This window comes from Lotus japonicus, chromosome 6 (genome assembly GCF_012489685.1).
Source record: "Lotus japonicus ecotype B-129 chromosome 6, LjGifu_v1.2".
NCBI lineage: Eukaryota > Viridiplantae > Streptophyta > Magnoliopsida > Fabales > Fabaceae > Lotus > Lotus japonicus.
In genome coordinates, this window is record NC_080046.1 from 28,949,782 (window position 1) to 28,967,391 (window position 17,610).

A 17,610-nucleotide genomic window follows, 5' to 3' on the forward strand; every position below is an offset into this window, starting at 1 on the left:
ACGCCTATAGGAGGAGAGAGGTCTGGTCTGAAAGAAACACGATCACCGCGAGTGTCGCTCAGGGACGGACGTGTACGCATTTTTACGGTGCTAACGCTCTGCAAAATGAAGAAAGTCCGCCCCGCAAAGAGAAAACGTATTTTCCGACGAGTGAAAAACCCGACGAATATACGTGAGCGTCGCTCAAAAGGGAATAAACTGCGGTTCGTGTTGTCAAAACGCCTATAGGAGGAGAGAGGTCTGGTCTGAAAGAAACACGATCACCGCGAGTGTCGCTCAGGGACGGACGTGTACGCATTTTTACGGTGCTAACGCTCTGCAAAATGAAGAAAGTCCGCCCCGCAAAGAGAAAACGTATTTTCCGACGAGTGAAAACCCGACGAATATACGTGAGCGTCGCTCAAAAGGGAATAACTGCGGTTCGTGTTGTCAAAACGCCTATAGGAGGAGAGAGGTCTGGTCTGAAAGAAACACGATCACGCGAGTGTCGCTCAGGGACGGACGTGTACGCATTTTTACGGTGCTAACGCTCTGCAAAATGTTGAAAGTCCGCCCCGCAAAGAGAAAACGTATTTTCTGACGAGTGAAAACCCGACGAATATACGTGAGCGTCGCTCAAAAGGGAATAACTGCGGTTCGTGTTGTCAAAACGCCTATAGGAGGAGAGAGGTCTGGTCTGAAAAGAAACACGATCACCGCGAGAGACGTTCAGGGACGGATGAGTAGCCATTCTACCGGTGCCAAGCGCTCTTCGAATGAGAAAAGTCCGTCCCGGCAAAGAGAAAGCGTATTTTCCGACGAGTGAAAACCCGACGAATGTACGTGAACGTCTCTCAAAAGGGAATAACTGCGGTTCGTGTTGTCAAAACGCCTATAGGAGGAGAGAGAATGAATTCTGGGTTTGTGTCGCTTCCCTGACAAAAGAGTCGACCTTCTGGTGCTTGGGATGGTTAGCCGAAAACGCTCTGCGCGAGTAAGTGCCTTCCCTCGGTGTGACATCGGCGCGTCCATGTACGTAAGTCGCACGCGATCCGTGGGATTCATGGTCCGTATTTTTCGTTCCTACCCGCGGTGTCGCCAACCAGTCGAATGTGCTTCTAGCTGAAATATTTCCGGTAGTCGCGTCCTGAGGCAAAATCACGCCGCACAGAGCAAATGGACGCACGAAGGAAGTACGTAAGCTTACGCACGACAAGTCCGAAATCCCGCTGTGTTCGTAGTAGCGAGCGTCCCGTTTCGTATCAGTCGTTTGTGGTGCACGCAATGGAGACCGAGGGGGTCCTCCTGGATTGGTAGTCGGCGGCGAGCGAAGCCTAGTAGCTCCCGTCAAAACACTCTCCGAGCGATGAATGCACTCCGCCGCGCCCACGAAGGAAGGAAAATCTTTGATTTACCGGCCCGAGTGGTTCTTGCGGTTGAAAGCTTCGAAACAAGTTGGACGTGAACGGAACAGCGGCGTGGCGCGGGCACCCTCACAAGGGGTGTTCGTACGGTCACGTTATCGAAAAAGCGCCTCCTCGACAGCTCGTCCGCGGCCCTCTGTCGCTTCTGTCACGGCCGCCCAAAGCGGACAATCGATCAAAACTATTGCTTCCAGAGGGAAACCTCACAAGGAGCTTCATTGACTCTCTGCTCACCGAGCGAAAGTATTACAGAGCACGACTTACCTAAGACGAACGGTATTCTACCGAAGAGTCGGACGGAGAAGTTTGAATCTGAAAGAAAGGGTGCCCGTCGCGGACCCTAAAATAAAGAAAGACGTGTCTCTCGGAGCGCGGGCGAAAAAAAGGGGATTGAAACACATCCCCCGAGGTAGCCCAGTGCGCCGGAGGGCGTCGCTTGTTTTACCCGTGGTGAAGGGCCGGCAACACGGCGAGCGCTCCCTAGTGGCGGACGTGCTCTCCTGCGCTGTAAAGCAATTCTCACGGTAAAGTAAAAGTAGTTCCTCTCGGAGCGCGGGCGAAAAAGAGGACTGAGGCAACCTCCGAGGTAGCTCAGTGCATCGAGGGAACCGCTTGATTTACCCGTGGTGAAGGGCCGGCAACACGGCGAGCGCTCCCTAGTGGCGGACGTGCTCTCCTGCGCTGTGAAGCAATTCTCACGGTAAAACGAAATAAAATTTCACGCTGAGTCTGGGACTCTTTCGGGGCTTGACCCGGGGTCTATCTCAAACAGACGCTCACGAAGCCCCTCGCGGGTGGACGACAGCTACCTGGTTGATCCTGCCAGTTATCATATGCTTGTCTCAAAGATTAAGCCATGCATGTCTAAGTGCAAGCCACATTAAGGTGAAACCGCGGAAGGCTCATTATATCAGTTATGGTTCAATAGATCGTACTTCAGTTACATGGATAACTGCGGAAATACTGGAGCTAATACATGCCAACAGAGTCCCGACCGGAGACGGAAGGGACGCTTTTATTAGATCAAAACCAATCGGTGGTTTCGGCCATCGTCTACTTTGGTGACTCTGAATAACTTTGGGCTGATCGCACGGCCTTCGTGCCGGCGACGCATCTTTCAAATGTCTGCCTTATCAACTGTCGATGGTAGGTTCTGCGCCTACCATGGTTGTAACGGGTAACGGGGAATCAGGGTTCGATTCCGGAGAGGGAGCCTGAGAAACGGCTACCACATCCAAGGAAGGCAGCAGGCGCGCAAATTACCCACTCCCGGCTCGGGGAGGTAGTGACGAAAGATAACGATACGGGACTCATTCGAGGCCCCGTAATCGGAATGACTACACTTTAAATCCTTTAAGGAGTATCGATTGGAGGGCAAGTCTGGTGCCAGCAGCCGCGGTAATTCCAGCTCCAATAGCGTATATAAAAGTTGTTGCGGTTAAAAAGCTCGTAGTTGGATCTGTGTCCCGCACCGTTGGTTCACCGCCGGTGTCAAACTGACGCGATGCGGGACGTCCTGCCGGTGGCGTGTCTTGCTGGCGGCTTTCGGGTCGTTGGGCGGCGCCGATTCAATCCTGTCGCGGTGCTCTTCATTGAGTGTCGAGGTGGGCCGGCACTTTTACTTTGAACAAATTAGAGTGCTTCAAGCAGGCTAGATATTGCCTGAATGCTAGTGCATGGAATAATGGAATAGGACCTCGGTTCTATTTTGTTGGTTTTCAGAACCTGAGGTAATGATTAATGGAGACAGGCGGGGGCATTCGTATTGCGACGTTAGAGGTGAAATTCTTGGATCGTCGCAAGACGGACCGAAGCGAAAGCATTTGCCAAGGATGTTCTCGTTGATCAAGAACGAAAGTTAGGGGTTCGAAGGCGATCAGATACCGCCCTAGTCCTAACCATAAACGATGTTGACTAGCCATCCGATAAAGGTTCTTTTTATGCCTTATCGGGCAGCTTCCGGGAAACCAAAGTTTTTGAATTCCGGGGGAAGTATGGTTGCAAAGCTGAAACTTAAAGGAATTGACGGAAGGGCACCACCAGGAGTGGAGCCTGCGGCTTAATTTGACTCAACACGGGAAACCTCACCAGGCCCGGACACTGGAAGGATTGACAGATTGAGAGCTCTTTCTTGATTCAGTGGGTGGTGGTGCATGGCCGTTCTTAGTTGGTGGAGCGATTTGTCTGCTTAATTGCGATAACGAACGAGACTCTAGCCTGCTAACTAGTCGTTTCCGGCTTCCTTTGTGGCAGCCGGCGAAGACAAATCTTCTTAGAGGGACAGGCGGCTTCTAGCCGCACGAGATTGAGCAATAACAGGTCTGTGATGCCCTTAGATGTTCTGGGCCGCACGCGCGCTACAATGAAGGTATCAGCGTGTCCTCCCTGGCCGAAAGGTCCGGGTAACCCGCTGAAACACCTTCGTGCTTGGGATTGGGGCTTGAAATTGTTCCCCATGAACGAGGAATTCCCAGTAAAGGCGTGTCATTAGCACGCCTTGATTACGTCCCTGCCCTTTGTACACACCGCCCGTCGCTACTACCGATTGAATGATTTAGTGAGGTCTTCGGACTGGCGCGCGGTGTTCCTTCGGGATCGCCGCTGCCGCCGGAAAGATGACCAAACTTGATCATTTAGAGGAAGTAAAAGTCGTAACAAGGTTTCCGTAGGTGAACCTGCGGAAGGATCATTACCGTATTCTTGCGAAAGCAAAGTTTTACGATAAAAATCAAAACGATACGACTGTCAGAGTACCGCTCGAGGCGCGCGGGTAACGGCTGTATGGCCTCTGCGCGCCGATGGTTTTATGTCGTAAAAATCCACTACGTTCCCGAGTTCGTGATTGCGCCTCGGAGAGGGACGGCCCCCGAGAGGGAGAGAGCGAGATGCGTAGGTAGGGCCACCGACACGGTCAGAGACGGTTCGATTCCACTCGTGTCACCAGGTCCTTGCGCGCTCCTCTCTCTACTCGGCGCGGACGTGCTCTCGCCGACTGGCTTGCCTGATCGAACGACGGAGCAGATGACCGGGAGATGGCCCAAAACAGGGAGGCCAGATGAAGTGTCGGTATCGGACGCTAAACACCCTACAGAAGTGCGTACGCCTCGCTCGACCAGTGCTTTGATTTCAGAGTGCGGGCGTCGCCTTCTTTGCCGGTGAGCTGATAGTAATGCGGTGGAGCGGCGAGAGCCTCTCCATATCCGCGCCGACGCGACCCGGTGGTCACAACATACCGTCTAACCCATGCCTCCACTCCGGTGGTGTAAAAGGCGACTTGATGGTTTGGGAGTTTAAAACCGCGCTAACAGCGTACAGAGAGAGAAAGAAGTCACACAGAGAAAATGAGGCGCGTCGCGTCTCATCGACTTCTTTTTTTTTCGCCCCGCTGGTGGACTCCAATTTTCTTCGGAAGTATTCCTCTTGACTGCTTGTCGCCGTACACGAGAGCTCGCTCACGCGACGCGCTCCGCCGGCTTCAAAATGTCTTAAAAATACAAACCATTTCAGTGGATCCCTTGGCTCGTGGGTCGATGAAGAACGCAGCTAATTGCGCGTTGCCATGTGAACTGCAGGACACATGAACATTGACAATTCGAACGCACATTGCGGCCCTAGGACTTGTTCCTGGGCCACACCTGACTGAGGGTCGGTTGACCAAACTCAAAGACCAGACTGTTCTGTCGTTTACGACAGAGCGAGATTGGAGTCTCCGCGCGCAAGCGTGGTACTCTTAAAATCCTCAGGGTGGTCGCTTCACCGCTTCCCCCGTAAAGAGAAAGCACTCTGCCTAGCGGTACGTCTTATAAAGGATAGCCAGAGAGCGCCCTCGTGCGCTAGACAGCCTCCAGACGTTCTGCCAAAAGCGGCGGGTGTGTGACGTTTCTTGTTCTCGGACTCGACGTCGCGCCGCCCGTCTTGAAGACTTGGAGGTATGCCTTACAAAGAGCAACCGCGCAGTTTGCATTTTATTTTCTCGCACTTTGCGTTTCGCCTCCGCGCGATTCGCCTTTCACGACCTCAGTTCAGGTGAGATTACCGGCTGAATTTAAGCATATTACTAAGCCGAGGAAAAGAAACTAACAAGGATTCCCCTAGTAGCAGCGAGCGAACAGGGAAGAGCCCAGCGCTGAATCCCCCGGGCCTCGCTCGGCGGGAAATGTAGCGTTTGGGAGGGCCCGTCAACACGACGACTCGCTCACTGGTTCAAGTCCAACTTGAATGGGGCCACACAGAGGGTGACAGGCCCGTAGAGCAGGAGCGGTTGTCGTGTGGGTCTCTCCTTAGAGTCGGTTTGCTTGAGAGTGCAGACTTAAGTGGGTGGTAAACTCCATCTAAGGCTAAATATGACCACGAGACCGATAGCACACAAGTACCGTGAGGGAAAGGTGAAAAGAACTTTGAAGAGAGAGTTCAAGAGTACGTGAAACTGAAGTGGTGTAAACGGACGAGTTCGAAAAGTCCGAATGGTGAGATTCAAGCTTACCGTGCCGGTGGCCCTCGGGTTCAGATGGCGTCGTCAGCTCGGGCTTCGGTTCGGGTCATACGGCGTCACTCGTCCTGGGGGTATCTGTCTGGTGCGGTGGGCTGCACTTCTCGCCTAGTAGGACGTCGCGACCCGTTGGGATGTTCCGTTCACTGGCCCCTGGTGGAGCCCGCGCCGGAGCGTGGCCTTGTGCCGCGTTGCTGTTTGCACGGACCCGGGGTGACCTGATCGGCGCCCGACGGTATCAAAGCTTGGGAAGAGGCCGCACAGAGGATGCGTTCGATGGCCGTTTCGGCCTACACTCGGACAGGCCTGCACCCGGTCAGCGGCGCTTCTGCTTTCGATACTCGTCCGACCCGTCTTGAAACACGGACCAAGGAGTCTAACATGTGCGCGAGTCATTGGGCTCTGCGAAACCTAAAGGCGAAATGAAAGTGAAGGCCACGCACTTGTGCTGGTGCTTAGGGGTGATGGTCGTTCCTACACGGGCGGCCCGCAACCCCGGGGCGTCTCGTTCTCTTTGAGAAGTGGCGCACCCAGAGCGTACACGTTGGGACCCGAAAGATGGTGAACTATGCCTGGCCAGGACGAAGTCAGGGGAAACCCTGATGGAGGTCCGTAGCGATTCTGACGTGCAAATCGATCGTCGGAGCTGGGTATAGGGGCGAAAGACTAATCGAACCATCTAGTAGCTGGTTCCCTCCGAAGTTTCCCTCAGGATAGCTGGCGCTCATATAGAGTTTCATCCGGTAAAGCGAATGATTAGAGGCCTTGGGGTCGAAACGACCTCAACCTACTCTCAAACTTTAAATGGGTGAGAACTCCGGCTTGCTTTGGTGAAGCCGCGAGACTCACGAATCAGAGTGCCAAGTGGGCCAATTTTGGTAAGCAGAACTGGCGCTGTGGGATGAACCAAACGCCGAGTTAAAGCGCCTAAATCGACGCTCATTGGAAACCATGAAAGGAGTTGGTTGCTTAAGACAGCAGGACGGTGGCCATGGAAGTTGGAATCCGCTAAGGAGTGTGTAACAACTCACCTGCCGAAGCAACTAGCCCTGAAAATGGATGGCGCTGAAGCGTCGTGCTTATACTCGGCCGTCAGGGCAAGAGAGGTTGGACTTGTCCGCCATGAAGCTCTGACGAGTAGGAGGGTCGCGTCGGTGTGCGCAGAAGGGTTTGGGCGTGAGCCTGCCTGGAGCCGCCGACGGTGCAGATCTTGGTGGTAGTAGCAAATACTCCAGAGAGGCCCTGGAGGACTGATGTGGTAGAAGGGTTTCGTGTGAACAGCCGTTGCACACGAGTGAGTCGATCCTAAGCCCTAGGAGAAATCCGAAGTCGATGCGCGAGTCTTGCTATGCTTTTTGCCCTGTGCGAAAAACAAACAGAGGTGCAGACCGCCGTTGGGCGAAAGGGAATCCGGTTCTTATTCCGGAACCCAGCATCGGAAACGTTCTAATCGGGCCCTTAGAGCTCGTCAGGGTAACCTAACATGCCCCGGAGACGCCGTCGGGAGCTGCCGGGAGAGTTATCTTTTCTGTATAAGTGCGCACACCCCCTGGAAGCCTCTAGCAGGGAGATAGGGGGCAGCGCGCGAAGAGCATCGCACTTGCGGCGATGTCGGCAGCGTCCTCTCGGACCTTGAAAATCCGGGTGAGGGCCACGTGGACATCCGATCTGGTTCGTACCCATATCCGCAGCAGGTCTCCAAGGTGAATAGCCTCTAGTCGATAGAATAATGTAGGTAAGGGAAGTCGGCAAATTGGATCCGTAACTTCGGGATAAGGATTGGCTCTGAGGTTCTAGGTGAGCCGGGCTTGTCAGAGAAGCGGTCGGTTCTTGTGTCGGAAGCCGGGCCTGGGTGAGGTCGAGCCGCAAGGCAAGATCAATCCCGGTCCCGGCGGTTCGGCCTACCCCGTGGACCTTTCGAGCTTCTGGAAACCGTGGAAAAAAACCGGCTGGGAAACTGGCCGTCCCGCGCGTTTCCTACGGCCACCATCTAAAGAACAACTTAGAACTGGCACTGACCAGGGGAATCCGACTGTCTAATTAAAACAAAGCATTGCGATGGACCTAGCGGTTGTTGACGCAATGTGATTTCTGCCCAGTGCTCCGAATGTCAACGTGAAGAAATTCAATGAAGCGCGGGTAAACGGCGGGAGTAACTATGACTCTCTTAAGGTAGCCAAATGCCTCGTCATCTAATTAGTGACGCGCATGAATGGATTAACGAGATTCCCACTGTCCCTATCTACTATCTAGCGAAACCGCTGGCAAGGGAACGGACTTGCAGAAATCGGTGGGGAAAGAAGACCCTATTGAGTTTGACTTTAGCTTGATATTGTATAACGACATGAGAGGCGTAGCATAAGTGGGAGGTGCTTGCACCGACGTTGAAATACCACTACTTTCATCGTTGTTGTACTTACTCGGTTGGGCGGGGCGCGCCCCCCTCGGGCTTCAAAACCCTTGGGACGGCGGTCGTTCTAGCATCAAGCGCAGAGATCGGTGTCCAAGTCGCGGCGTCTCTGGGAAAGCGAAAACCTCTCGTGGTCGTAGTCTACCCGGCAGCCCGCACTAGGCCCGAGCTATTCCCTGCGTGACCTGATTCGAGGACATTATCAGGCGGGGAGTTTGACTGGGGCGGTACATCTATCAAAGAATAACGTAGGTGTCCTAAGACCAGCTCAGTGAGGACAGAAACCTCGCGTAGAGCAAAAGGGCAAAAGCTGGTTTGATCCCGATGTTCAGTACGCACAGGGACTGCGAAAGCAAGGCCTATCGATCCTTTTGGCTTGAAGAGTTTTCAGCAAGAGGTGTCAGAAAAATTACCATAGGGATAACTGGCTTGTGGCGGCCAAGCGTTCATAGCGACGTCGCTTTTTGATCCTTCGATGTCGGCTCTTCCTATCATTGCGAAGCAGAATTCGCCAAGCGTCGGATTGTTCACCCGCAAATAGGGAACGTGAGCTGGGTTTAGACCGTCGTGAGACAGGTTAGTTTTACCCTTCTGATGACTATAAATGTCGTTGCGATAGTAATCAACCACAGTACGAGAGGAACTGGTTGTTCAGACCTCTGGTTCACGCCCTCGGTCGATCGACCGGTGGAGCGATGCTACCATCTGTTGGATTATGCCTGAATGCCTCTAAGGCCGAATCCGCGCTAGATCGTCGTTGGCGACGATACATCTGGGAGTCTCGTGTGCCGAAAGGCGAGTACAGTCTATGTGACTATGCTAGGCGGCTGTTCCTTACGGTCAGTCGTCGCGTTGTGCCCCGCCGTGTGCTGTGCCGGAACGGCTGTGACCAGGGATTGAAACACCTGAAGTTGCGGCCCCCGGCTTGCAGTAGACCAAGGGTTTTTCGGAGTCGGGACTCGGAATCGTTTGTAGACGACTTACGTACCTGGCGAGGTGTTGTCAGCGGTAGAGCAGTTATCACGCTGCGATCCGTTAAGACTCTGCCTTCCGCTTGGGAGATTCGTGAATGTGGATTCACCAGTCTCCCTCCGTGCCTTCGCGCACGGCGGAGCTACAGGCAGGAAACACCCGTGCGCTATTCTCTCCTCCGCTCTCAAAGGCGAGGAGGAGTACGGCGCTGTGCCCTCTCATTTGATCGCCTTTGCGACAGCCAAGCTGCGCGGCGTCTTTGCGAGAGCGCGTGCAGACTCGATGCATCCGGGTCTGTGTCGCGCTCCTCGCGGGGCGCCGCGCTCTTGTGCTTTAGCGAGGCGGCAGAGAGGTACGCGGAAGTCGTTCCCCTTCTCGCCTTTTTTTTTTTCTAAGTTCTTTGTCATCGAGGATTGCCCTCGTAAGAGCTGCGTTTAGGTATAAGACTTACTTACCTGCGCGCGAAGCGCGCCGAAAAATACGATTTTGAGTATATATATAGTGTATGGGTTCGGTGCGTGGCCGGGGAGGGCTCTGGGAGGGCTCTCCTGGGTGCCAAAATCTGGTCCTCGGAGGGGCCCCGGGCCGGTCGGGTGGTGCCAAAGACTCGAGGCCGCTGGGCCTGGGCCTGGGACCCGGGCTGGACTGGACTTGGCTAGGTTGAGCGCCGCCCCGTGTGGGTTGGCTCAGCATGCCAGCCTCCGCAGCCGCGGTGAAGTTCGGGTCCGAGTCCGGCCGGCCCGGCTGCATGCGGCCTGATGATGGGCCGAGTCCGGCCGGCGCGGTGGCCAGGAGCTTTTTTTTTCTGGCCTCGATGTGCTGCAAGTGGCCTATGTGTGTGCCATGGAGATATGCTAGGCCTTGTGCGTGAAGCAGAGTCTCGTTTTGAATCGCGTCCTCGATGTCGAGTCACTTGGGATCGGGGGCCCGGCCGGCTCAAGGGGACTCCGCGCCCGAGTCCCCAACGGCCATCAGCCATACAAGTCCAGAGTCAGTCTTCCAAAGTCCGTAAATTTAGGCCGCAGACCCCTTTCCGACGCGCCTGCGACTGGCAGAATGCGGCGGCGCGCGCTCGAAAGGGGATAACAGCGGTTCGTGTTGTCAAAACGCCTATAGGAGGAGACCATGCGGCTGGGTCTGGCCGGGCGCGCCAGAGACTAAGTGTCGACGGCACCCGGCGCGCCGCGCCGCACCGCTCCGTGCGGTGCCGGGCGCGCGCGCTGGCGACGGGCGGTCCCTCTACCCGCGGAGACATCCCGGGTGCCCGTCCAGCGGCAGCACTAGCATGGGGACTGGTGACTATGAGTCCAGAGGTTACTTCTAAGACGAATGAATACCTGGCAATCGGAAGAAGACTTCCTTAAAGACATGAGCGAGCTGAACGGCGGGCCCGTGAGGCAGGACTAAGCCCAGGCCCTGACCGTACGGTGACGAGCAGCGCGGCCGCGGTCGGCGCGTGGAGAGCCGGCACGCCGGCAGGCCGGCCGTCTGGCCGGTCTGATGTGCTCACGGCGGCCGCCGCGGCCTCACGGCAGGACTAAGCCCAGGCCCTGACCGTACGGTGACGAGCAGCGCGGCCGCGGTCGGCGCGCGGAGAGCCGGCACGCCGGCAGGCCGGCCGTCTGGCCGGTCTGATGTGCTCACGGCGGCCGCCGCGGACTCACGGCAGGACTAAGCCCAGGCCCTGACCGTACGGTGACGAGCAGCGCGGCCGCGGTCAGCGCGCGGAGAGCCGGCACGCCGGCAGGCCGGCCGTCTGGCCGGTCTGATGTGCTCACGGCGGCCGCCGCGGCCTCACGGTGCGCTCCGGTGTTGTGCGCAGAGGCGTGCGAGTTTGTGCGTGTGAGCCCAGCACAGTCTGCACCTCGCCTGGCTCCGTGTGTTTTGTGCTGTGTTTTGTGCGAAAGGTTGAATCAGGTTAGCCCGACCGTGTGATGGTACACGGGAACGATCCAAGACACATTTGAGTACCCAACATCTTTATTTTACATTGCTACCTTGAAGTTCACAATACAAACTTTGTCTGTCAGTGTCGTTAAGTGGAAAAGGCAATTTAGAGGGAAGAAAGTCTTTGACAGTTGATGTAGAATTAACCTCCGGGCCCCGAAGCCAGGCTCTGTACGATTCAAGTGTATCTTTTACAAGTTGTATTCTTGCCCTCTCTCTAAGCCGTGAGACAACAGTGTTCAGAGTGCATTCTGTGACAGGCGAAACGCGGAGGAAAGCGTTCTCCCAGCAACTTTCTAACTCTTTTGCAAGTTCTTCTTTGGTCATAACTTTTGACGAATGTTCCAGAACTTGTTCCCCGAGACCCTGAATCACTACGATCTGAAATAGTAAGCCATTCAGAAGTCGGTGAGCAGCAATTATGCTCTCAGCGGACTTCAGAGTGTAAAACTTTGCAGCGACAGCTGTATTATGCCCCAAATACATTGGAATTACCGCGTTTGCCGCACTGCTGTCAGCTGTCCCAGCGAGGAGATATTTGTGCGACTCTACGATCTTACGCAGATCGTTGACCGTGAATGGCTCTAAACTGCACCTCTTCCAAACTGGTCCTAAAATGGCATTGCTCGGTTTCCCCAAAGTAGAAGTTCTGAGCAAGAAATCCTGCCCTTGAGATTCCCTGATGTCTGCAAGCTTTGAAAGTAGTCGGTATGACACAGAATTAAGCACCAGGAATGTGCATGAGTGGTTAGCATTTTTTCCCCCCGCAATCCGCACGACAAACTCCAGATCGCGCCTTTCCGCGGCCCGGATCTCACTCACGCGGAGGGCAAGAGCCTCACACAGCCTTTTCCCCGCGAGTGCACACAGCAGCACAACCCAAGCATTAATAATCCTACACGGGGGGTCAAGGTGCTTACAGTTTGGGGCGCTGAGCGAATCAATGCTCGTCTCTATCTCTTCAAGGGACTCGGAGAGAAAGCTGAATAGTGTTCGTAAGGGGACCTTGTCGTCCACCGGCTTGCCTGACAGTTTCAGCCGCCGTTCTCTGTTGGCCACGGCGTCACACCTGCGGAGAAAATAAGGCCCGTAAAAATATGTAACGTGTTGTAACATCAGGCGGGGAGGAAACAATCAGACCAAAGACTCACTTTTTCCGCAGTTGTCTCCATACTTCTGCTGCGTCTTTAAGTCGGCGCCGCTTTTGCGTGCTGTGGCAAACTTGATCTCTCAGCGAGCGCGTGGAAGTGCACTCAAGGATGAAGACGTTGAGGGAACTGCATATATGAGCCACGGTGATTGGCTGCATTGGAAGTTCTCGCAAAAAGGTGACGAAGTCGCCAGGCAGATCGACGTTTTCAAACACGCTGGTGAGGTCCGTCTCGCCGAAGCGACTCCTTGCATACTCCAGAAACCTCGCCACATGGAGTGCCCGTGAAGTGGCCGTGGCCTGGCTTATTCCGGCCCTAAGCTGAACAATCTTGAAGTCTTCCAGCAGCGGCACGCGGCACTTAGGCTTCGGAGAGCGAGACTTGACAGCGTGGTTGACTTCGGATCGGCGGGGTTTGCCTAAAAGATAAAAAAAAAAAACGATCAGATGTCTAGCGGGGCAGGGGGGACGAGAAAACGATGAAAATTACAAAGAAAAGCGTAAACGTCGAACCTGTTTTCCCTGGCTTTGTTGCGTCCCTCTTCTTCTCCGCTCCGAGAGAATACATGTGCCCACGTAACGCCCTCACTGCGCCTCGGAGAGCAAACTTGTTCAGCCTGAGCCTGTGCCCCAGGCTTCGACGAACGGCTCGCAACGTTGTTTTCCTGACCCCTCGTTTCGTCAGCCTGCGACTAGCTTCTAGAAACTTCCGAAGCCGTTCAGAGCCCTGGGCGATCCCGTGCTGAGACTCCGCGTGCGAGCGGAGGCGAAACGGACGGCAAAGCCGTTTAAAGCACACTGGGCACAGAGAGACTGAATCTTGTTTCTCAGTGGTGCGCTGCGCGGACACAGAGAGGGGAACAAAGGATTATTCTCTCGTCGCCGTAAATAAACAGACAGACACGTGGGGCGGGCAGAAGCTAACCTTGTTCAGATGCGTCCCGGGCTGGGCTGGCGGCGGCGCGGCGTCGCTCTGCTTGGCTGGCGGAATCAGATCGGCGGCCCACTGGAAGACGGAGGGGAACAAAGGATTATTCTCTCGTCGCCGTAAATAAACAGACAGACACGTGGGGCGGGCAGAAGCTAACCTTGTTCAGATGCGTCCCGGGCTGGGCTGGCGGCGGCGCGGCGTCGCTCTGCTTGGCTGGCGGAATCAGATCGGCGGCCCACTGGAAGACGGAGGGGAACAAAGGATTATTCTCTCGTCGCCGTAAATAAACAGACAGACACGTGGGGCGGGCAGAAGCTAACCTTGTTCAGATGCGTCCCGGGCTGGGCTGGCGGCGGCGCGGCGTCGCTCTGCTTGGCTGGCGGAATCAGATCGGCGGCCCACTGGAAGACGGAGGGGAACAAAGGATTATTCTCTCGTCGCCGTAAATAAACAGACAGACACGTGGGGCGGGCAGAAGCTAACCTTGTTCAGATGCGTCCCGGGCTGGACTGGCGTCACCGCGGCGAACGACTTGCTCTCGTCGCTCTGCGCAAACACAGAGATTAAAATTAGTCGTCCGAAGAACACAAACACTTGGGTCGGGTCGGAACGAAACAAGACACTTGGCCGCACGACGCTGGAGACTAACCTGCCACACACTTGGTTTCAGATCCGTAGCCCGAACGAATCTTGTCGGAGCTGAAGAACTCACAGGCTTGAGGGAGTTGGCGAGAGAAAAATAACTTTCAGATGGCGGGTCCACGTGGCACTCTGCGTCGCTAGCTTCGTCACTCGAAATCACAATGATGTTGCTCATTCTGCCTCTGGTGGCCGACTGACCTCTCGGCTCGGCCTGCTGCTCCTCGAATGAAATCACCGCCTTTGGAACGTGATTGAAAACGTTCCCTTGGCGCGCCAACCGTCCCTGGCCGCAACGGTCTAGCAGCCAGGCATAATTCTCTGCCTGACTTCTTTCCGGCTAACGCAGACCGACGAAAAAAGGGAGAGAGTAGAGTTCAAAGGATCTTTCGCCAACGGCCATACCGCGCTGGATCTACCGGTTCCCATCTGCACACCGAAGTCAAGCAGCGCTGGGTGGGGCCAGTACTTGGATGGGAGACCGCCTGGGAACTCCCCATGTCGTTGGCATCACCCTCCCTTTTGCAGCGAAAAAATGAAACTGATCAGTCCTGATCAGTTGTGATCGCCTCTCGGAGAGTGGGATAGCGAACTCGGCTGCGCTGTCGCACGACCAGACTAGTCGTGCGGGGGATCAGTCGAGTTAAGAATTGCTCGGTGCGGTAAAAACTTGGTTGGGAGACCGCTCGGACTCGGAGTCGTGGTGCGGCGCTCCAGAAGATGCATGTTTTCGTTCTTTTTTGACGGCCTCTTCTCCGCCGTAGCGTGGCGTAGCGCCAGCCTGGACTCTGGCTGCGGTGGCCCGCTCCGGCTCCCTGGCCGGGCCGTCCGCCAGCGGGCTGGCACTGCGGCGGGGCGGGCAGCGCCAGCCCTCCTGCGCCGATCACTGAAGGCACGGCGTTCGTCCCGCCCTCCCAGCGCCACGGGTGGATAATGGATCATTTCTGTTCAATTGAGCGTTCGAATGGTCTGCGGGGTGTGAGAGGTGCGTCGGGGCCGCTGGCCCGAGTCCGCCCGGGCCGGCCCGCGGCGGCACGACCCTCGCCCTGTCCGACTAGCGCCGCGAGGGATTAATGGACCATTTTCGTTCAAAACAGGGTTCGAATGGACCGCGGTGCGCTAGAGGTGAGTCGAGGCCGATGGCTAGAGTCCTCCTGGGCCGGCCCGCGAAGGATCGGCGCTCGTATCGTCCCTCTGGCGCCACGGGGGAATAAAGGATCATTTTCGTTCAATACGGCGTTCGAATGGACCGCCGGGTGTCGGCGGGGCGTCTGGGCCGGTGCCCCGTGTCCTCCCGGGCCGGACCGAGGCGGAACGGCGTTCGTCCCGTCCCTCTAGCGCCGCGGGGGAATAAAGGATCATTTCTGTTCAATTTGGCGTTCGAATGGGCCGCAGGGTGTCGGAGGTGCGTTTGGGCATGTGGCGCAAGACCTCCGGGTCCGATCCCCGAGGGAACGGCGTTTGTCCCGTCCTTCTAGCGCCTCCCAGGAATAATGGATCATTTCCGTTCAAAATTTGGTTCAATGGGTTTCGGACACGGGCCGGAACGGGTCGCCAACCCCCCGGGCACGCGCACGAAGCGAAGTCGCGTCCCAATTCGGTCATTTGGGGACTCGGACTATTTTTGGTCCATTCTAACGCAATCGGTTGAACGGCGGGTCCAAAATGGTCCGGGGGCGTATGGCGGACACGCACACAACACCCCGCGACGTTAAAAAAAATTTTGGTTTTTCGAAAATTTTTCTAAGTCCAGAGTAGGTCTTCCAAAGTCCGTAAATTTCGGCCGCCGACCACTTTCCGACGCGCCTGCGACTGGCAGAATGCGGCGGAGAGCGCTCGCAAGGGAATAACAGCGGTTCGTGTTGTCAAAACGCCTATAGGAGAAGACCATGCGGCTGGGTCTGGCCGGGCGCGCCAGAGACTAAGTGTCGACGGCAGCCGGCGCGCCGCGCCGCACCGCTCCGCGCGGTGCCGGGCGTGCGCGCTGGCGACGGGCGGTCCCTCTACCCGCGGAGACATCCCGGGTGCCCGTCGGACTGGCCAGGGAAAAAGTCCGCACCGCAGCGGCTGTGCTCGTGCGTACGGCGCAGCACCGCAGCGCACCGCACCGTACCGTGCCCTAGCGCACGGGCCGGCGCCGCGCAGCTCCGCACCGTACGGTGACGAGCAGCGCGGCCGCGGTCGGCGCGCGGCTGGCCGGCACGCCGGCAGGCCGGCCGTCTGGCCGGTCTGCCGCGCTGACGGCGGTCTCCGCGGCCTCAGGGCACACTCCGCCGGAGTGCGCAGAGGCTGCGGGCTTGTCGTACGAGTCCGTGCTCAGCGTGCAGCGCGCAGCGCCGCGGCCGGCAGCGCCGGCTCGGCAGCGCGCCGCGCCGGACTCGGACCGCCGCGCGCCTGCGTCTCCGTGCCTCACGGCGCGGCGCGGGACGGAGGCGGGCCGAGCTCGCCGCAGAGTCCGCAGCGCGTTAGCGCTCGGACATAGAGTCTTGCGGCTCGGCTGCGGCGAACGGCCGCCCACCGCAGCGCCGAGCGGAGGCGAGGTATATCCTGACGCCTCTGGGCCCGGCGTGCGCCGTTTCTCGTTTTACGGACTTATTTGTGTTCGGATGGACTCGCGTGTCCGTAACGGATGATAGGCGCAGCTTGGGAGCACAGTGTGGCGTTGCCGGTTTTTGAAAATCTCGTTGGATAGTCGGACTCTGACGTTTTCTTGAACAATCGAGGATCGAGTACGTATGCAGCACGTTTGCCAAGCTATCGGCCAAGCTAGCGGCCGCACAGAAAAATTCATAAGATCAAAAATGCTCGTCTTTAAAAGTTAGGGGGGGGTTGTCCTTCGGACAAAAACCTCAGAATTCCTCTATTTCTAACCGTTCGTGAGTTATTTGAAATTTTATACAAGTCCGGAGTCGGTCTCCCAAAGTCCGTAAAATCCGGGCTCCGACCCCTTTTCGACGCCTCTGGGCCCGGCGTGCGTACGTGCACGTCGCTCGCAAGGGAATAACTGCGGTTCGTGTTGTCAAAACGCCTATAGGAGGAGACCATGCGGCTGGGTCTGGCCGGGCGCGCCAGAGACTAAGTGTCGACGGCAGCCGGCGCGCCGCGCCGCACCGCTCCGCGCGGTGCCGGGGCGTGCGCGCTGGCGACGGGCGGTCCCTCTACCCGCGGAGACATCCCGGGTGCCCGTCGGACTGGCCAGGGAAAAAGTCCGCACCGCAGCGGCTGTGCTCGTGCGTACGGCGCAGCACCGCAGCGCACCGCACCGTACCGTGCCCTAGCGCACGGGCCGGCGCCGCGCAGCTCCGCACCGTACGGTGACGAGCAGCGCGGCCGCGGTCGGCGCGCGGCTGGCCGGCACGCCGGCAGGCCGGCCGTCTGGCCGGTCTGCCGCGCTGACGGCGGTCTCCGCGGCCTCAGGGCACACTCCGCCGGAGTGGCGCAGAGGCTGCGGGCTTGTCGTACGAGTCCGTGCTCAGCGTGCAGCGCGCAGCGCCGCGGCCGGCAGCGCCGGCTCGGCAGCGCGCCGCGCCGGACTCGGACCGCCGCGCGCCTGCGTCTCCGTGCCTCACGGCGCGGCGCGGGACGGAGGCGGGCCGAGCTCGCCGCAGAGTCCGCAGCGCGTTAGCGCTCGGACATAGAGTCTTGCGGCTCGGCTGCGGCGAACGGCCG

The 17,610-nt window shown here is 57.2% G+C and overlaps 3 non-coding genes and 1 pseudogene across 3 annotated transcripts; all 4 read left to right on the plus strand.

The window, feature by feature from the left end:
* Positions 1-2,209: 2,209 nt before the first annotated feature.
* LOC130727145 (18S ribosomal RNA) lies at positions 2,210-4,095 on the plus strand. Its single transcript, XR_009015181.1, has one exon. It is a non-coding gene; the product is annotated as an 18S ribosomal RNA (ribosomal RNA).
* Positions 4,096-4,899: 804 nt separating this feature from the next.
* Positions 4,900-5,052, plus strand: LOC130727181 (5.8S ribosomal RNA). The gene has a single exon (XR_009015211.1). It is a non-coding gene; the product is annotated as a 5.8S ribosomal RNA (ribosomal RNA).
* A 363-nt stretch (positions 5,053-5,415) lies between these two features.
* On the plus strand, positions 5,416-9,369 carry LOC130727171 (28S ribosomal RNA; annotated as a pseudogene).
* Positions 9,370-14,332: 4,963 nt separating this feature from the next.
* Positions 14,333-14,451, plus strand: LOC130727197 (5S ribosomal RNA). The gene has a single exon (XR_009015225.1). It is a non-coding gene; the product is annotated as a 5S ribosomal RNA (ribosomal RNA).
* The last annotated feature ends 3,159 nt before the right edge of the window (positions 14,452-17,610 follow it).